The sequence below is a fragment of the Nematolebias whitei genome, chromosome 6, assembly GCF_014905685.2.
Source record: "Nematolebias whitei isolate Nwh7 chromosome 6, NemWhi1, whole genome shotgun sequence".
Lineage (NCBI taxonomy): Eukaryota > Metazoa > Chordata > Actinopteri > Cyprinodontiformes > Rivulidae > Nematolebias > Nematolebias whitei.
In genome coordinates, this window is record NC_056503.1 from 22,108,374 (window position 1) to 22,121,410 (window position 13,037).

Consider the following 13,037-nt stretch of genomic DNA (forward strand, 5'->3'; position numbering starts at 1 on the left):
TCCTTGGTGTGCAGATTTGTTTTGGTATTATTTTTTCAGCGATTTAACACAAATAAGCTGTTAACTATTGGCAATACTCACAATATTGTGAATGAAATGTGCTTTGTTTGGGAGAAATCAATCAATGGTGTGGTTTACTCAGCAATTAGTTGCACCCCTGGCCCAGCAACGAAGATGAGAGAATCCCCTTTGATGAGATGCTGCCCCAGGCAGCTGCCTATATCTCCCAGATCAGAACTTGCCACTGAATCTGGGGATATCTGAAAGAAAACTGAAGCAGTGAGTGACACGCGGAGAGAAAAACACAACTGTCTACATTTTGATGTATATGCTGTCTAACAGTAGAGTCTGTGGGAGTCAGAAGACTTCGTGAAGATTGTGGAAACTTTAGACAGCTCGAAAGCATGACATCATCACACTTTGAGCTGTGGTAAAATCTGTAAAACATAAACTGTGATACTGCACAAAGTGTAAAACTGTTTAAAACTTCGAACGATGGTTCTTCTGTTAATCTGAGCTACAAAACTGAAGATGAGCGGTTTTCTCTTGTGCTTTGTCAAACCCTCATCACAGATTTACTGAACACTGACTGCTATCGAAGTCACATGACACTACTCCTGATGAATGTTGTTGCTTTTGTTCTTTCGGCTGCTCCTTTCATCAGAGGTCACCTCAGTGAGTGAAATCTCACAAAAGATTTGCTGATAGTGACAGAAATGAAATATTAACACCATAATAATAATAATCAGTGGTTCCTTTAATGGTAAACCTGCTCCTGACTGAGTCTATTAAAGTTTCTCTCGTATGTCTGTGTTCTGCGAACTGTTCTGTTCCATTAATGACCTCATGTCAAAGAAAATCCCAAAGGCAAACTGACTGAAACTTTATTTAGACGAAACATAAATGGACATGAGAAAATTAATGTGTCAAGTTTTTCTGTCTCTGTGTTTTAAGATATCTTCTTAAACCAAAACAACAGTGGCGAGCCGTGATTATAAGAGCTGGGCCTTTAATGAGGATGTAATCTAGTGCTGTCCTTCCAAATGCAATTAAAGCCACTCAGTGACTCGCCTACAGGAAGCGCTTCTCCTCATTTTATCCATCAGTTCCAACATCTGACTCGTGGTGTCATTTTTAAACCCTCACTAACAACCCAACACTAAACAGAACCAACCGGACAACCCATCTGAACACAGAACCTGAATAAGTCTGCCCATTACCGAGCATGTTCTGCAACACACATCATCTCTTGCATTTAATACAACATGTAATTTCAATAATTCAGACTGATATTTACCAGTAGCACACAGAACTTACTGTTTCTGTAAAATATCATCACGTTCTGAATCCAGAACAATGAAAACTATCAATGTAAACTTAAACGAGATGTTTAACCTGGATTTTTAGAGCAACTACAATTTCTGTGTGCATTTTTGAATCGTAACTGAACGCATCATAAATCTTCACATGGTCAAAATAATATAAATTAAATCTTTGCAAGTCCTTCCTGAAGGCTCAGAGGCCCGTGTTTTGGTCCCACCCACTCTACATCAACATTCTGATTGGTTAATTTTAGTGTCAATTATTCAACAAACTTTTATCTATTAATTGAATTTATTTATTTATTTATTCATTCATTTAAATGAAACAAAATAAACAAAACAAAGTCAGCAAAAAGAAAAAACATTGAATGAAAAATGTGCAGAAAGAAGAAAAAAATTCTTAGAATGTCTGCCCCTTATTAAAAAATATATAAAATAACTACAAACAACAACTCAGGCTTGAACAATCTCCAAATTGAAAACAAAACACATCAGGCATCCTTCACATGACACCATGCTTCCCTAACAATTTTAACTTAATCATCTTTTTAAACATATAAATTGCTTTATACATTTTTATGATGATATTAAGACAATTCTACAATCCTGTTCCCTGAACTACAACACAGCTCCTTCAGACCAGTTCTAAATGGGGGGTTTACAAACATTTCCATTTCCTTAAGGTTATAATTACTCTCTTTTTTTTTTTTTTTTTAACAAATTTTAATGTAATGTTTGTGGGTATTTTTTATGACCTTTATACATGACTTATAAAATACTATATTCAACCAAATCATAACATTTTTATAATTTCAATTGATGAAATAATAAATTTGTTGGGTGACTGTAGCACTTTCTACTAATAATTCTTATAGCTCTTTTTTGTAAAATGAAAATAGGATTTGTAATTGTTTTGCATGCTTTTCCCCAAACTTCAACACAATAGATTAAAAATGTAACAACCACTGCATTATACATTATATGCAATACTTTATCATTCAAAAACTCTTTTACTTTATACAGTAATGCAATTTATTTTGCTTTATAAACTCATCCTGCAGAAACACTGGCAGAGCTCAGCCTTCTCTGCTGACAGTGAAGTCCTGACCAATGATAATGAACCTTCAAACATGTTTCTGCCTGGAGACAAACATTTAAAAGAATCTGATTGGATAACTGGATTTTAAAGTTTTGCTCACCAGCAAAGTGGTTAAAGAAAATAAGAGAAATTAGCACAGAACATAAAAATAGGAACGCCTACATTGACAATATTTACTTTAGATAAAGATAATGTTAAATTAACATTTTAAATGTGCTCAATTCTTAGGCCTTCTCTGAAGGCGTTGATTCCCAGAGGGTTCACATGTCCAACATGAAACAGTTATTTTTATTTTATTGACCACTCAGAGTCATAATGGTCTCCAGTAATGGTTACTAAGATGTTTTCTGTTTTAACCCTATATTTAAAGGAAATGTAATTAATTATTTTCAAACAACTTCATTTGTTTACTGATGTAAAACCGTAATGATCTACCATCTCTTTCAGGAAAGCTTTTTTTCACTCATCAATTTATTTTCTGTGTTTACACTAATTATTTCCCAGCTCAAACAAAACTCTCCTCCACACTGCCACTGACTCAATCAAATCCCCCAGGTTTAATTAGCTTTAATCAGACTTATAATAGTATATATTCTCAGTCCAGGGAGGCATGTAATTGGTGGATTTGAACATTGGGGAATGTTTCATGAGAGAAATCTGTGGTCTAACCTCATTAAGGAACTGAGAGCTTGGTGGAGTCGAGGATGTTGAAGTGTGAGCGCTGCAGCTCAACACCTCACTCCCACTCAGGAAGCAGGCTTTAATTAGCTAATGGATCAGGGAGCTCCCCTCGCCGACCTCTGACCTTTTGTTGGAGCACAATCAGCCCGTTCACACTGTGAGACGTGTCATATGCAGCTGGAATCAATGCATCGGTCTCCACACCAAAACTAGTTTTAATGAACCAAACGTGGTTCTTTTTATTGTTCAAAACATCTGAGAACAGCAGGAGGACGTAAAAAACACCAGAAATAACAGTCAGATGTCAACAACTTCATGATCATTACTGAATGAAAGCATTTCTGTGACATCTTTAAATGAGTTTATGTCTTTAACTACTGGAATCAGCTCAGTCCGTCTGTCTGCAAAATATTTAATGGGTTTTATGAAGCGTTCGGAAAGTAATCATTAAACGAACAACTACAACTGATTAACTTGTGGAGTCAATCTAAATCAACATGGCCGCCACAGCTTACCGACCTTAGCAAACACAAAACCGTTTCAGAGATGGTATATTGTCTTGAAAAGCTCAATCTGGCAGCTTGGCTACGCAGTATGTACGCTGTAAGAAACAAAAAGCTGTCAACGAGACGAGACCTGTGGAAACGGAGAAGTAGTATTTAATATGACGAATGTCAAGGAAGCTTTGTTATCATAAAAAAAAAAGCTTACTGTATATTGAAATGAACTTTGTATGTAGGTTAGATCCGTCTTTGTATTATTTTAGGTTTCAACATCTTTCAGTCAGGTCATCTGGACAGTTTTTTGGGGGGTTTTTTTGGGTGCTGAAACGTTTCACATTCCATCCAGAAGGCTTCTTCAGTCAACGAAACACAAAACAAAACTGCTTCTTCCCCCATCAGCTTACTCCAAAGTAACCAGTTATAACTGGTTTGTTCCACTTTGTATACTGTATGTACTGTACATATGCATAGGTACAGTACATACATGTACAGTATATGTGTATGTATGCTTAGATGTGTATGTATGTAAACATGTATATAGGTTAATCTTGAATGTAGAACTCTCTACCACCTTGTGCATGTGCATATTGTCTTTTTCCAAATTTGTGTATTCTGCTTCTTTTTTAATTATTTCATATGTATTTTTTTCTGTATAAGTAGAATATAGGCGGCACGGTGGCGCAACTGGTAGAGCTGCTGCCTCTCAGCGAGAAGGTGGCCGGTTCAAATCCCAGTCCAGGGGGTCTATCTGGGTGGAGTTTGCATGTTCTCTTCGTGCATGCGTGGGTTTTCTCCGGGTACTCCGGTTTCCTCCCACAGACCAAAAAAACATTCATGTTAGACTGATTGGTAACTCTAAATTGTCCCTAGGTGTGAGTGAGAGAGTGAATGGTTGTTTGTCTCGTTTGTCTCTATGTGGCCCTGTGATGGACTGGAGACCTGTCCAGGGTGTCCCCCGCCCCTCGCACAGTGATTGCTGGACCTGGGCATCGGCCACCGCCGTGACCCAAAATGGAAGAAACGAGTAAAAGATAATGCATGGATGGATAATTAGAATATGCTACTGAATGCGACGAATTTCCCCCTGGGATCAATCATCTATCTATTGATATATTGATCTATCGATCTTTCTATCTATCGATCGAGCCCATCCAGGTGTGAACAGAGCCTGAACAACCAAGCAGGACTGGGATTATAACACACTTATTCATGTCCAGCTTAAACACCGTGGCTTATTTTAGACATTTATATTTAAATACATTTTATTTTTAGTGAGCAGTCAAAAAATAAATTTTCTGATACATTGTTCAAAACACACATTTTCAACCCAACAATAAAAAAAAATAAAAAAAATCTTATTATTCTTGACCCTCTGATTTTCAAAAGACTTCTGTTTGATCAGACTCAACCTGAGCTGGCCCGACCCAACAGGTCCAGGTCCGGAGCTCCAGTAAACCGCCCAGTTAATCAGCATTAAGTAGGTTCTTTTTTTTTTTCTGGGTCCAGCTTTGGAACCGAGCCTTGGGTGAGCTGGATCATAAATGAGTGATGGTGGCTTGAGGGGAGACAGCGGCGGATGGTTATCCTGCGGTTATCAGCAGAGAGCGACCGGCCCGAGGGTCGGAGCTCTTAAATCGTCCACCAGCGCTGAGGAGACCCGATCCACACATGAACCACAGCCATCAATCAAGGGCCGGTGCTAATGGGTTATTTAGGTTTTCTGGAAATAAAACAGCAATGCTTAGTTAAATCAAGCCTGACAAATAGCACCAGCTGACACGCTCTTTGGTTAATGTTGGCGTCATAGTCCACTTAAAGAGATTAGTCTGCTGAAGAAGGAAAACATGGCTGACTCCAGGTCCTCTGCTGCCTTGCACCTTTCATTGAGATGTTTTACAATAACTGCTGACGGCATCAGTCATCACCGGGACACTCGGGTCCAGTTGGTTTAACCTGAAGTGGTCCAGTTGTTTTTACTACGGCTTCTCTTCTTTCTGCTGTCCTCTGAAGTCACAGCAGCGATGATTTCTATTCTTAGCTTCTTTCAGCACCGCCACTTGATTCATGTGGACAGGATCAGGTGTTGACGAGCTTCCAGGACAGCTGGGCGTTCATTTGAAAGGGATTCAGAGCTACCAGGATGTTGATCGTTTGTTCCTGGCTCTCTCTGAAGGACAGCACATCGCTCCCCGTCTCTCAGACAGGACTCTGAAACTGAGCTGATCTGAGAAGGGGCGGAGCTTCAGCTGAAAATTTGCGCTATGAAATAATCTCATGCATTTCTGCAAAACGTGTGTTAGTTTTCTCCATCTTCCATAGCAAACATTAAAACAATTATGTGGTTCCATCACAGTGTTCAGGATATATGTTGTGGATGACTCTCAGCTACTACCACATCTAATTTCAGCTCAGAATCTGTAACACTGATATTTGTTTCTGTGATGGCTAAGGTCGCCTGTAGCTACGGCTGCCATCATGAATTGGATTGAGTCCAAAAGTTTACATGCTTCAGGTGTTCATATAATAATAACTTTTTGAGAGCTTCATCTTTCAAGTTGTTCACAAGATATTTTGCTAACAGACAGACAGATTTGACTCCGGTGGTAAATGATAAAATTACAAACATTGTAGTGCTCGGAGTATAGGCCGAATGTGACTCGGCTACTAGCTCGGTAGCTTTCGAACTGCCTGGGTTATAGCTGTTTCTGCTTAGCTGTGGCAGCCATCTTGAATGGGGTTGCCTCTAAAAGTAATCAGCTGAGGACGTGCGTCCAGTCGTCACAAACGGAGGGTTTCAGATCTAAAATCCTTTCAGCCTCTGTTCATCCGTGACATTCTGCAGCTTTTTCAAAGATCCTGTGAGCAGAAACACGAGCCTGCAGAGATTTTAACGTCCACGCATCATCTGCATCAGAGCATAAACAGAAACTTTCAATGTAACCATCAAGGTTTAGATTAATACGAATGCTGTTTTCCAGTTCTGTGATCTGTCTGTGTAGATTATAATCTGTATATTTCCTCATGTATATTTAATCTGTGACATAAATTTATGTCACAGGTCCATAAATCTGATTAAACTGAGAGTTTCAGACGTCAGGAGACGTTTTTTTTTTTTTTTTCGGCTCTGTGATCATCGCTCAGATCAGCTAAACGTGTGCAGCTGGGATTTTGTTTTTCCTTCCCTGTTTAGAGTAATTTCATGTTTCTCTGCTCATGTGTGGGTTGGAAAAGACGTGTTGTTTAGGCAAACAACTGAAGCATCATGGAATAATCTATGAATCATTTTAGATATTTTTTAATCCACCTGTTTCCTCTACGGGTCACAGAAAGCTGGCGGTGTGGTGCCCACCTCCAGCTGTAACTGTGTGAGGGACAGGGGACACCTGGACATGTCTCTAGTCCTTCAGAGGGATACCTGGACATGTCTGAAGTCCTTCACAGGAACACCTGGACAGTTCTCCTGTCCTTCACATAGACGCTAGTTCTCCAGTCCATCACAGGGACACCTGGACAGGTGTCCAGTCCATCACAGGGCTTATACATTAAAATATACATGGACAAGACATTCACACCACCCATCTTTGAGTTGGTTCAGTCCAACTCAGCTTCTACAGAAACCACCAGACAGACAGACAGACAGACAGACAGATGGACAGACAGACAGACAGACAGATGGACAGACAGATGGACAGACAGACAGATGGACAGAAGGACAGTTGTGGTAGTTTAAAGCGTTAAAACTGTATTTTATCTTTTCTGAGTATAAATCAGACAAAACCGAGCAAAACCTTTGAGTAACCGCTCAGTATTTAGGAGGAATGTGGGTCTTTGAGTGAGATTTTTGAGTTGAACATATCGAGGCCGACACAGAAGGTGGATGTTTTATAAAACACTACTTCTCAAGGATTCAAGGATTCCAGGTTCTTATTGTCATTTGCATCACATGATGTACAAGAGGTGGAACAAAATTATGTACATGTGGAACCAGTTGCATCCAAGTAAAGTATCAAATGTAAAAAGAAAAACAGTAATAAGATCTAAGATATGTACTTAGACAAACATTAACTAAAAATACACTAAGCACTATTAGTACAAAAACAATACACCCAACAGCAGCACGAACATGAGGCTGTGCGGTTTCTGCACTGTAAACCCAAATTAGTAATCATTACTAAAGCTGTTTACGGTAAGTGATTGCACTGGGATGTCCAGTTTTTACAAAATCTAAAACAAAACAAATCAAGCTCTGTTTACAATAAGTCTTGTGTCCAAGATAATCCATTACTAAAAAACTCAAGTTTATAAAACCAATGTTTGAGTAATTAACTCAACCATTAGTCATGTATATCAGTAATCATTACTCATGATGATCAGTATTCATTTATCATGTTTCTCAGTATTCATTTATCTTGTTTTTTTAGTTAGAATTATTAAATGTAAATTATAATCATAATCAATTACATTTTTTTAACATTACACAATAATTGTCTGTATGTTACCCGATGTTCCTTACATAAAAATGACAATTCCATTTATTTTTCACAAATTTATTGCAAAATTAGTGCAAGAGTAACATTTTAAACATGTAAATCTTAATAAACCTTTCACCATGTTAAAGATTTTAAACATTAATACAAAATTTAATCTGACAAACAAAAATGTTAACATGGTGTGCAAAGGGGAACATGCTTGCATAACATCTTATGAACTGAGGTACCCTTTATCATTTACATCATTAATCTGGTCAAAAGACTAACATGGATCTCTTGAATGGCTCCCACAGTTAAATTGCCTAATAAGAATGAGCGTCCCTACAGTTCTTTTATTTGGAAGACTTAAAAATTAGACAAAAAATAATAATAATAACTGGTGGCACATTAATTGCTTAAAACAAGTAATGATGAACAGGAAAATTTCTGTTTAACAGTTACCGTTTTTTTCAGTCTGTAAACGTCACCGGCCCACACATTACAACACTTGTTCACATTATGTTTGTATTTTAAAGATGGCTACAAACTGAACTTCAGCAGTAAAAACACTTATACTAATTAGGGGTGCACCAATCACAATTTTCTGGCCGATCTCCGATCACCGATTTCTAAAAGGTCTGACCTGCCGATACCGATTTTGTTTTATAAGCGACACTGTCAGGAGTTATTAGGTCACAATGTCCCTTCAATTTTCCAATATTATTTTATTGAAAAACATACCCTTGAACAATATCTTAGAAACATTACAAACTTGTTTTAACTGGCCATGAGGTAGTGATCTGAAATATAAATGAAGTTTAGACAATTGTTGTTAACTAAAAAAAAATTTTTTTTAAATTGGTAAAATCGGTTTCTCATGCAAGTATCGGCCAATTTCCGATTTCCCAATATTAAGAAAATCGGGGCCTGCACCCCTAATACTAATAATAATAAAAAAAACTCCATCTAACCAAAAATAGAGCACATGCACCATTTTACACAAATAGTTGATTTTTCAGTGTTTGAATTCTTGGCTTACACTCAGAACTTCCCAAATGAAAAAAAAAAAAATACCTGCAGAATGAACAGGAGGGTATTTCTGATTTTCTTGTGGTAGTTCAGGTGGAGTCCATATGTGAGCCCAAAAAGGAGACCCACAGCTTCAGGCAGGGTCATCAGCTTTTCCACAACAACTTCTCCCTCAGTGACGATTTTCAGGCTGGCCGGGTGAAGATGACACCTTCAGGTGTCATCAACAAGATCCCAACGTCCATTTGGTCAAAGGACTCATCACCATCCTAAAGATAAACAAAATAGATGATTGCCAGAAATATAACCATCAGGGAATAACATTGATGAACTACAACAGACCGCCATGAAGAATTACAGAACAGGAACTGTATGAAATGCAATTTATGCTAACATGATAATAACTACTATTTGGTCTTGTTTTCAAAATCTCTATCAATAAACATTGTAAAATCAATATTGGTCTAAGAACTATTTGAGGGATCTTCTTGGTCACTGGATGGAAATAGATCTTGTGACATTGCAGAAGCTTATTGAAACAATGCCACAGCGAATGCATGATGTAATGAAAGCTAAAGGCGCTCCAACAAAATATTAGTGTGGTGACCTTTTTCTGGTGGCAACTTTTTTCTGGCCAGGCAGTGTATGAAAGCATACAATGAAATAAAACAACAACAACAAAAACAGGGATATGTTACAGTAAAAAGTTACAATAATGTCTAAACTGCATTATGAAACTGACAATTGACTAAAGCAGAAAAACAAAAGTTTTACAAAATCTATCTGTCTTACAGTTGTCTACAAAAACTAACTTCTATCTTTGATCTGCAGACAGGCCTCTTTCTCACTGCTGGCTTGTTCAAATTATACAATAAACATCAAATTATAAAAGTTGCAATTACAAACAAAATGTATACTTACAAAACTAGATTTGAAGAACTCCGTGGGATTGTCTCCAAGTAGGTGAGGAAGTCCTCTTAGTATGACTGTTCTTTTTTCAGTGGGATTCAGTGACTGTAAGACAGAAAATGGATAAATATGTTAAAAGAAAAAGTCTCTCGTACACACAGGCAAAGACACACACAGACAATTTGTGTTTTGTTTTGTCCTGGTATTACCTGCACTTGCTGTAAAAGCTGTGCCAAATGCTCACCCACGTTGCCCCTCTTAGCTTTAAAATTTTCCATAAGACGGGTAGTGTGATCATCAAGGGCAGAATAAAATTCCTGCAGCAGGTCTTTTCCCACAATCCTTTTGAATTCCAGACAAATCTAAAAAAAATTAAAAAAGGAAAAATAATTTAAAAAAAGAATGAAATTAGTGTGTTGTACAACTACAGAGCAAATGACCATCAGAATACTATGTGTACATGTTCATTAGTAAAGAGTGCAGGCCAGCGTTTCATCAGAAGGCTTATTGGTGGTGCTGTCTCCACAACTTCATTCCTCCTTAAGGCAAATGTTAGGTCCATATTTTGTTTTATTAGTCTTCCGTTGGGCGTTGTCTTTTTCATTTCGTCCTCCATTTCAGTGCGTGCTTCTTCAAGCCTTGTCTCATTAATCCCCTCCGGAAAATTGGGCAAAAAGTTGAGTTCTCCCTTTTCTGGTTTCTTTATTTTCTTATTGACAGAGTCACCTTGAGTGTGGCGCCCCCGTTTGCCAGCATTTACCAAAACATCTCGACATCCAGATCTGCTTCTCTTTCTTCTATAATTGGCCATTTTGTAAGTTATGCTGTTCTTCCATCCACTGCAACCACTTACTGAACCACTCTCCCTAAGACAAGGATGTTTGCTGATTAGGGATTTGGCTACACTTTCGTATTGTTGATTGGTCGGGTAAGCTGTGTAGCTGTACATGTGTTCAGCTATCTTTTCCAGCATTTCATGCTTGATGTCTTTTGGGACTTTTTTTAAAGACAGAACCATCTTCAAGATGTTTCAGGTCAGCTTGTCTAAGTCGATACTCCACATCTACTGAAAAAATTGGGATGTCAAATATCAAAGGCCAGGGTTCTTGCCGTTCCACTGAAGATATCGAAAGGATCTCTGTATCTGCAGAACTGTGTGGGTCCTCACTCACAGCTCCACTCTCTATCGGGGAAAGTTCTAACAGGGGAATTATTTTTAAAGTGGGTTTGTCTGGAAGGTCACTGACATCAGTTAGATTGCAAAGTTCACAACTGAACTCGGGAAATCATGGTTTCATATGAGCATTTAGACACAGACTAACAATAATACAAACGAAGTCTGCCCAGGATTTAAACCCTGGTCTCCCACACAGAAACGTTGTTGTTTCCACCAAGTGACCAAACCAGGAAGACTTTCACTTCTTCATGAAGAGACTCAGCTTTGAAGAGTCTCTGTTCTTTTTGCAGGAGGAATCTTTCTCCGTGAATCTTCAGTGAAGTCATATTTGTTCCGCCTGTTTCTGTCATGAACTTTAACAGTTACCCTGCTTCATCAGGCCTGTAGAGACTGAAACACAGCTCTTGGGTTTATTGCAATTTCTCTGAGCATTACACAGTCTGACCTTGGGGTGAATTTGTTAGGAAGATTGGCAGCTCTCTGGGTTGTTCTTCTCTTGTACCTATTCTTTCTTACTGCAGAAGCATGCACTAAATATTTGGAATTGGCCTTATAGCCTTTGTTAGCTTGATTGGCAGCGACAGATGCTTCTCTGAGGTCATTGCTAATGTTTTTCCATCTTGGCATTGTGTTAGCATAAGCAAAAACACAAAACTGTTGCATTTATAGACATGCTCACACACACATGTCTGCTATTTTCTCCTCTTAGATCCCGAGGAAGTAGCAAAGCTGGACTTGGTTTCTTATTCACAGCTTTTCAATTTTGCCTTCATTTTTGCTTCATGAATACCATCATGTTGGAATCTGTTGTGGGTTTTTGTACACTTGGAAATATTTAGTTTAAGATTCTGGTGAGGACCAGAATATTATTTTATACATTTATATGTACAACCATTTGTAAGTCCTCTAAGAAGTTGCTTTAACTCATGAAACAAAGACGTTTGGGCTCATTTTAATTTTCCTCAGTAATGAGAGAAGCTAAAGTCTTGAGCGGTTTTACTCTGAAGGATCAGGAGCTTCCAGCTGTGTCTCTGTGCACGTTTGACTTCATGAACCGCGAAGGAACAACAGAAAACAAGAACGCATCAGCTACACCCGACACAGTGTCCTTCAAAAACCAATTACCCTACCTGAATCAATGCAGATTTCAAATTCTCATTTAATGACACCTCCAGGCCAAGCTGCTTGGTGGCAGTTTCATCAATAATGATCCATTGTTGCAACTTGTCTTCAAACAATCCCCAGAAAGCCCCGAAACTGTTCTAAGCTTCACTGAGCTGCTCGTAGACCAACGTATACACAAAAGAAGCAGGTAGCTGTGTGCTCCACAACAACATGTCTCCAGAGAGGCGCTCTACCTGAACATTACAGATTATAGAAAATGAGCAAAGAGAAGTAGAGGTCATTGTTGGACTTTGGGACATAAAACAAGACCAAAAAACAGGAGGTCTCATGTCAGAGAGACAAACTCATCACAGAGTTAGAGACCAGCTCTTGTTTTGACTTTGAGGAGTCCATTTTACAAAACTCAGAAAGAGCCAGAGGAAGAGGAGGCTGCTCGGACAAAATTAGGATCAAATCTCACAGAGAAACTGGAGAGGGCCAAAGTTGAATTTAGAGCATCTACAACGTACTTTAACAAGGATCCAAACGAAAAGTTGATCTTCATACCAGCGTTCCATGGGTAACCTTTATAAACCTGTGTAAGCATTTATAAATATTTATAAACCCCTATTAATATTTGTAAACCATCATAAACCTCTTTAAAACGTTATAAACCTATAGTAAAATTAATAAACCTGTAGAAACATTTATAAACCCTTTAAACTTTTAAAATCTTTATAAATA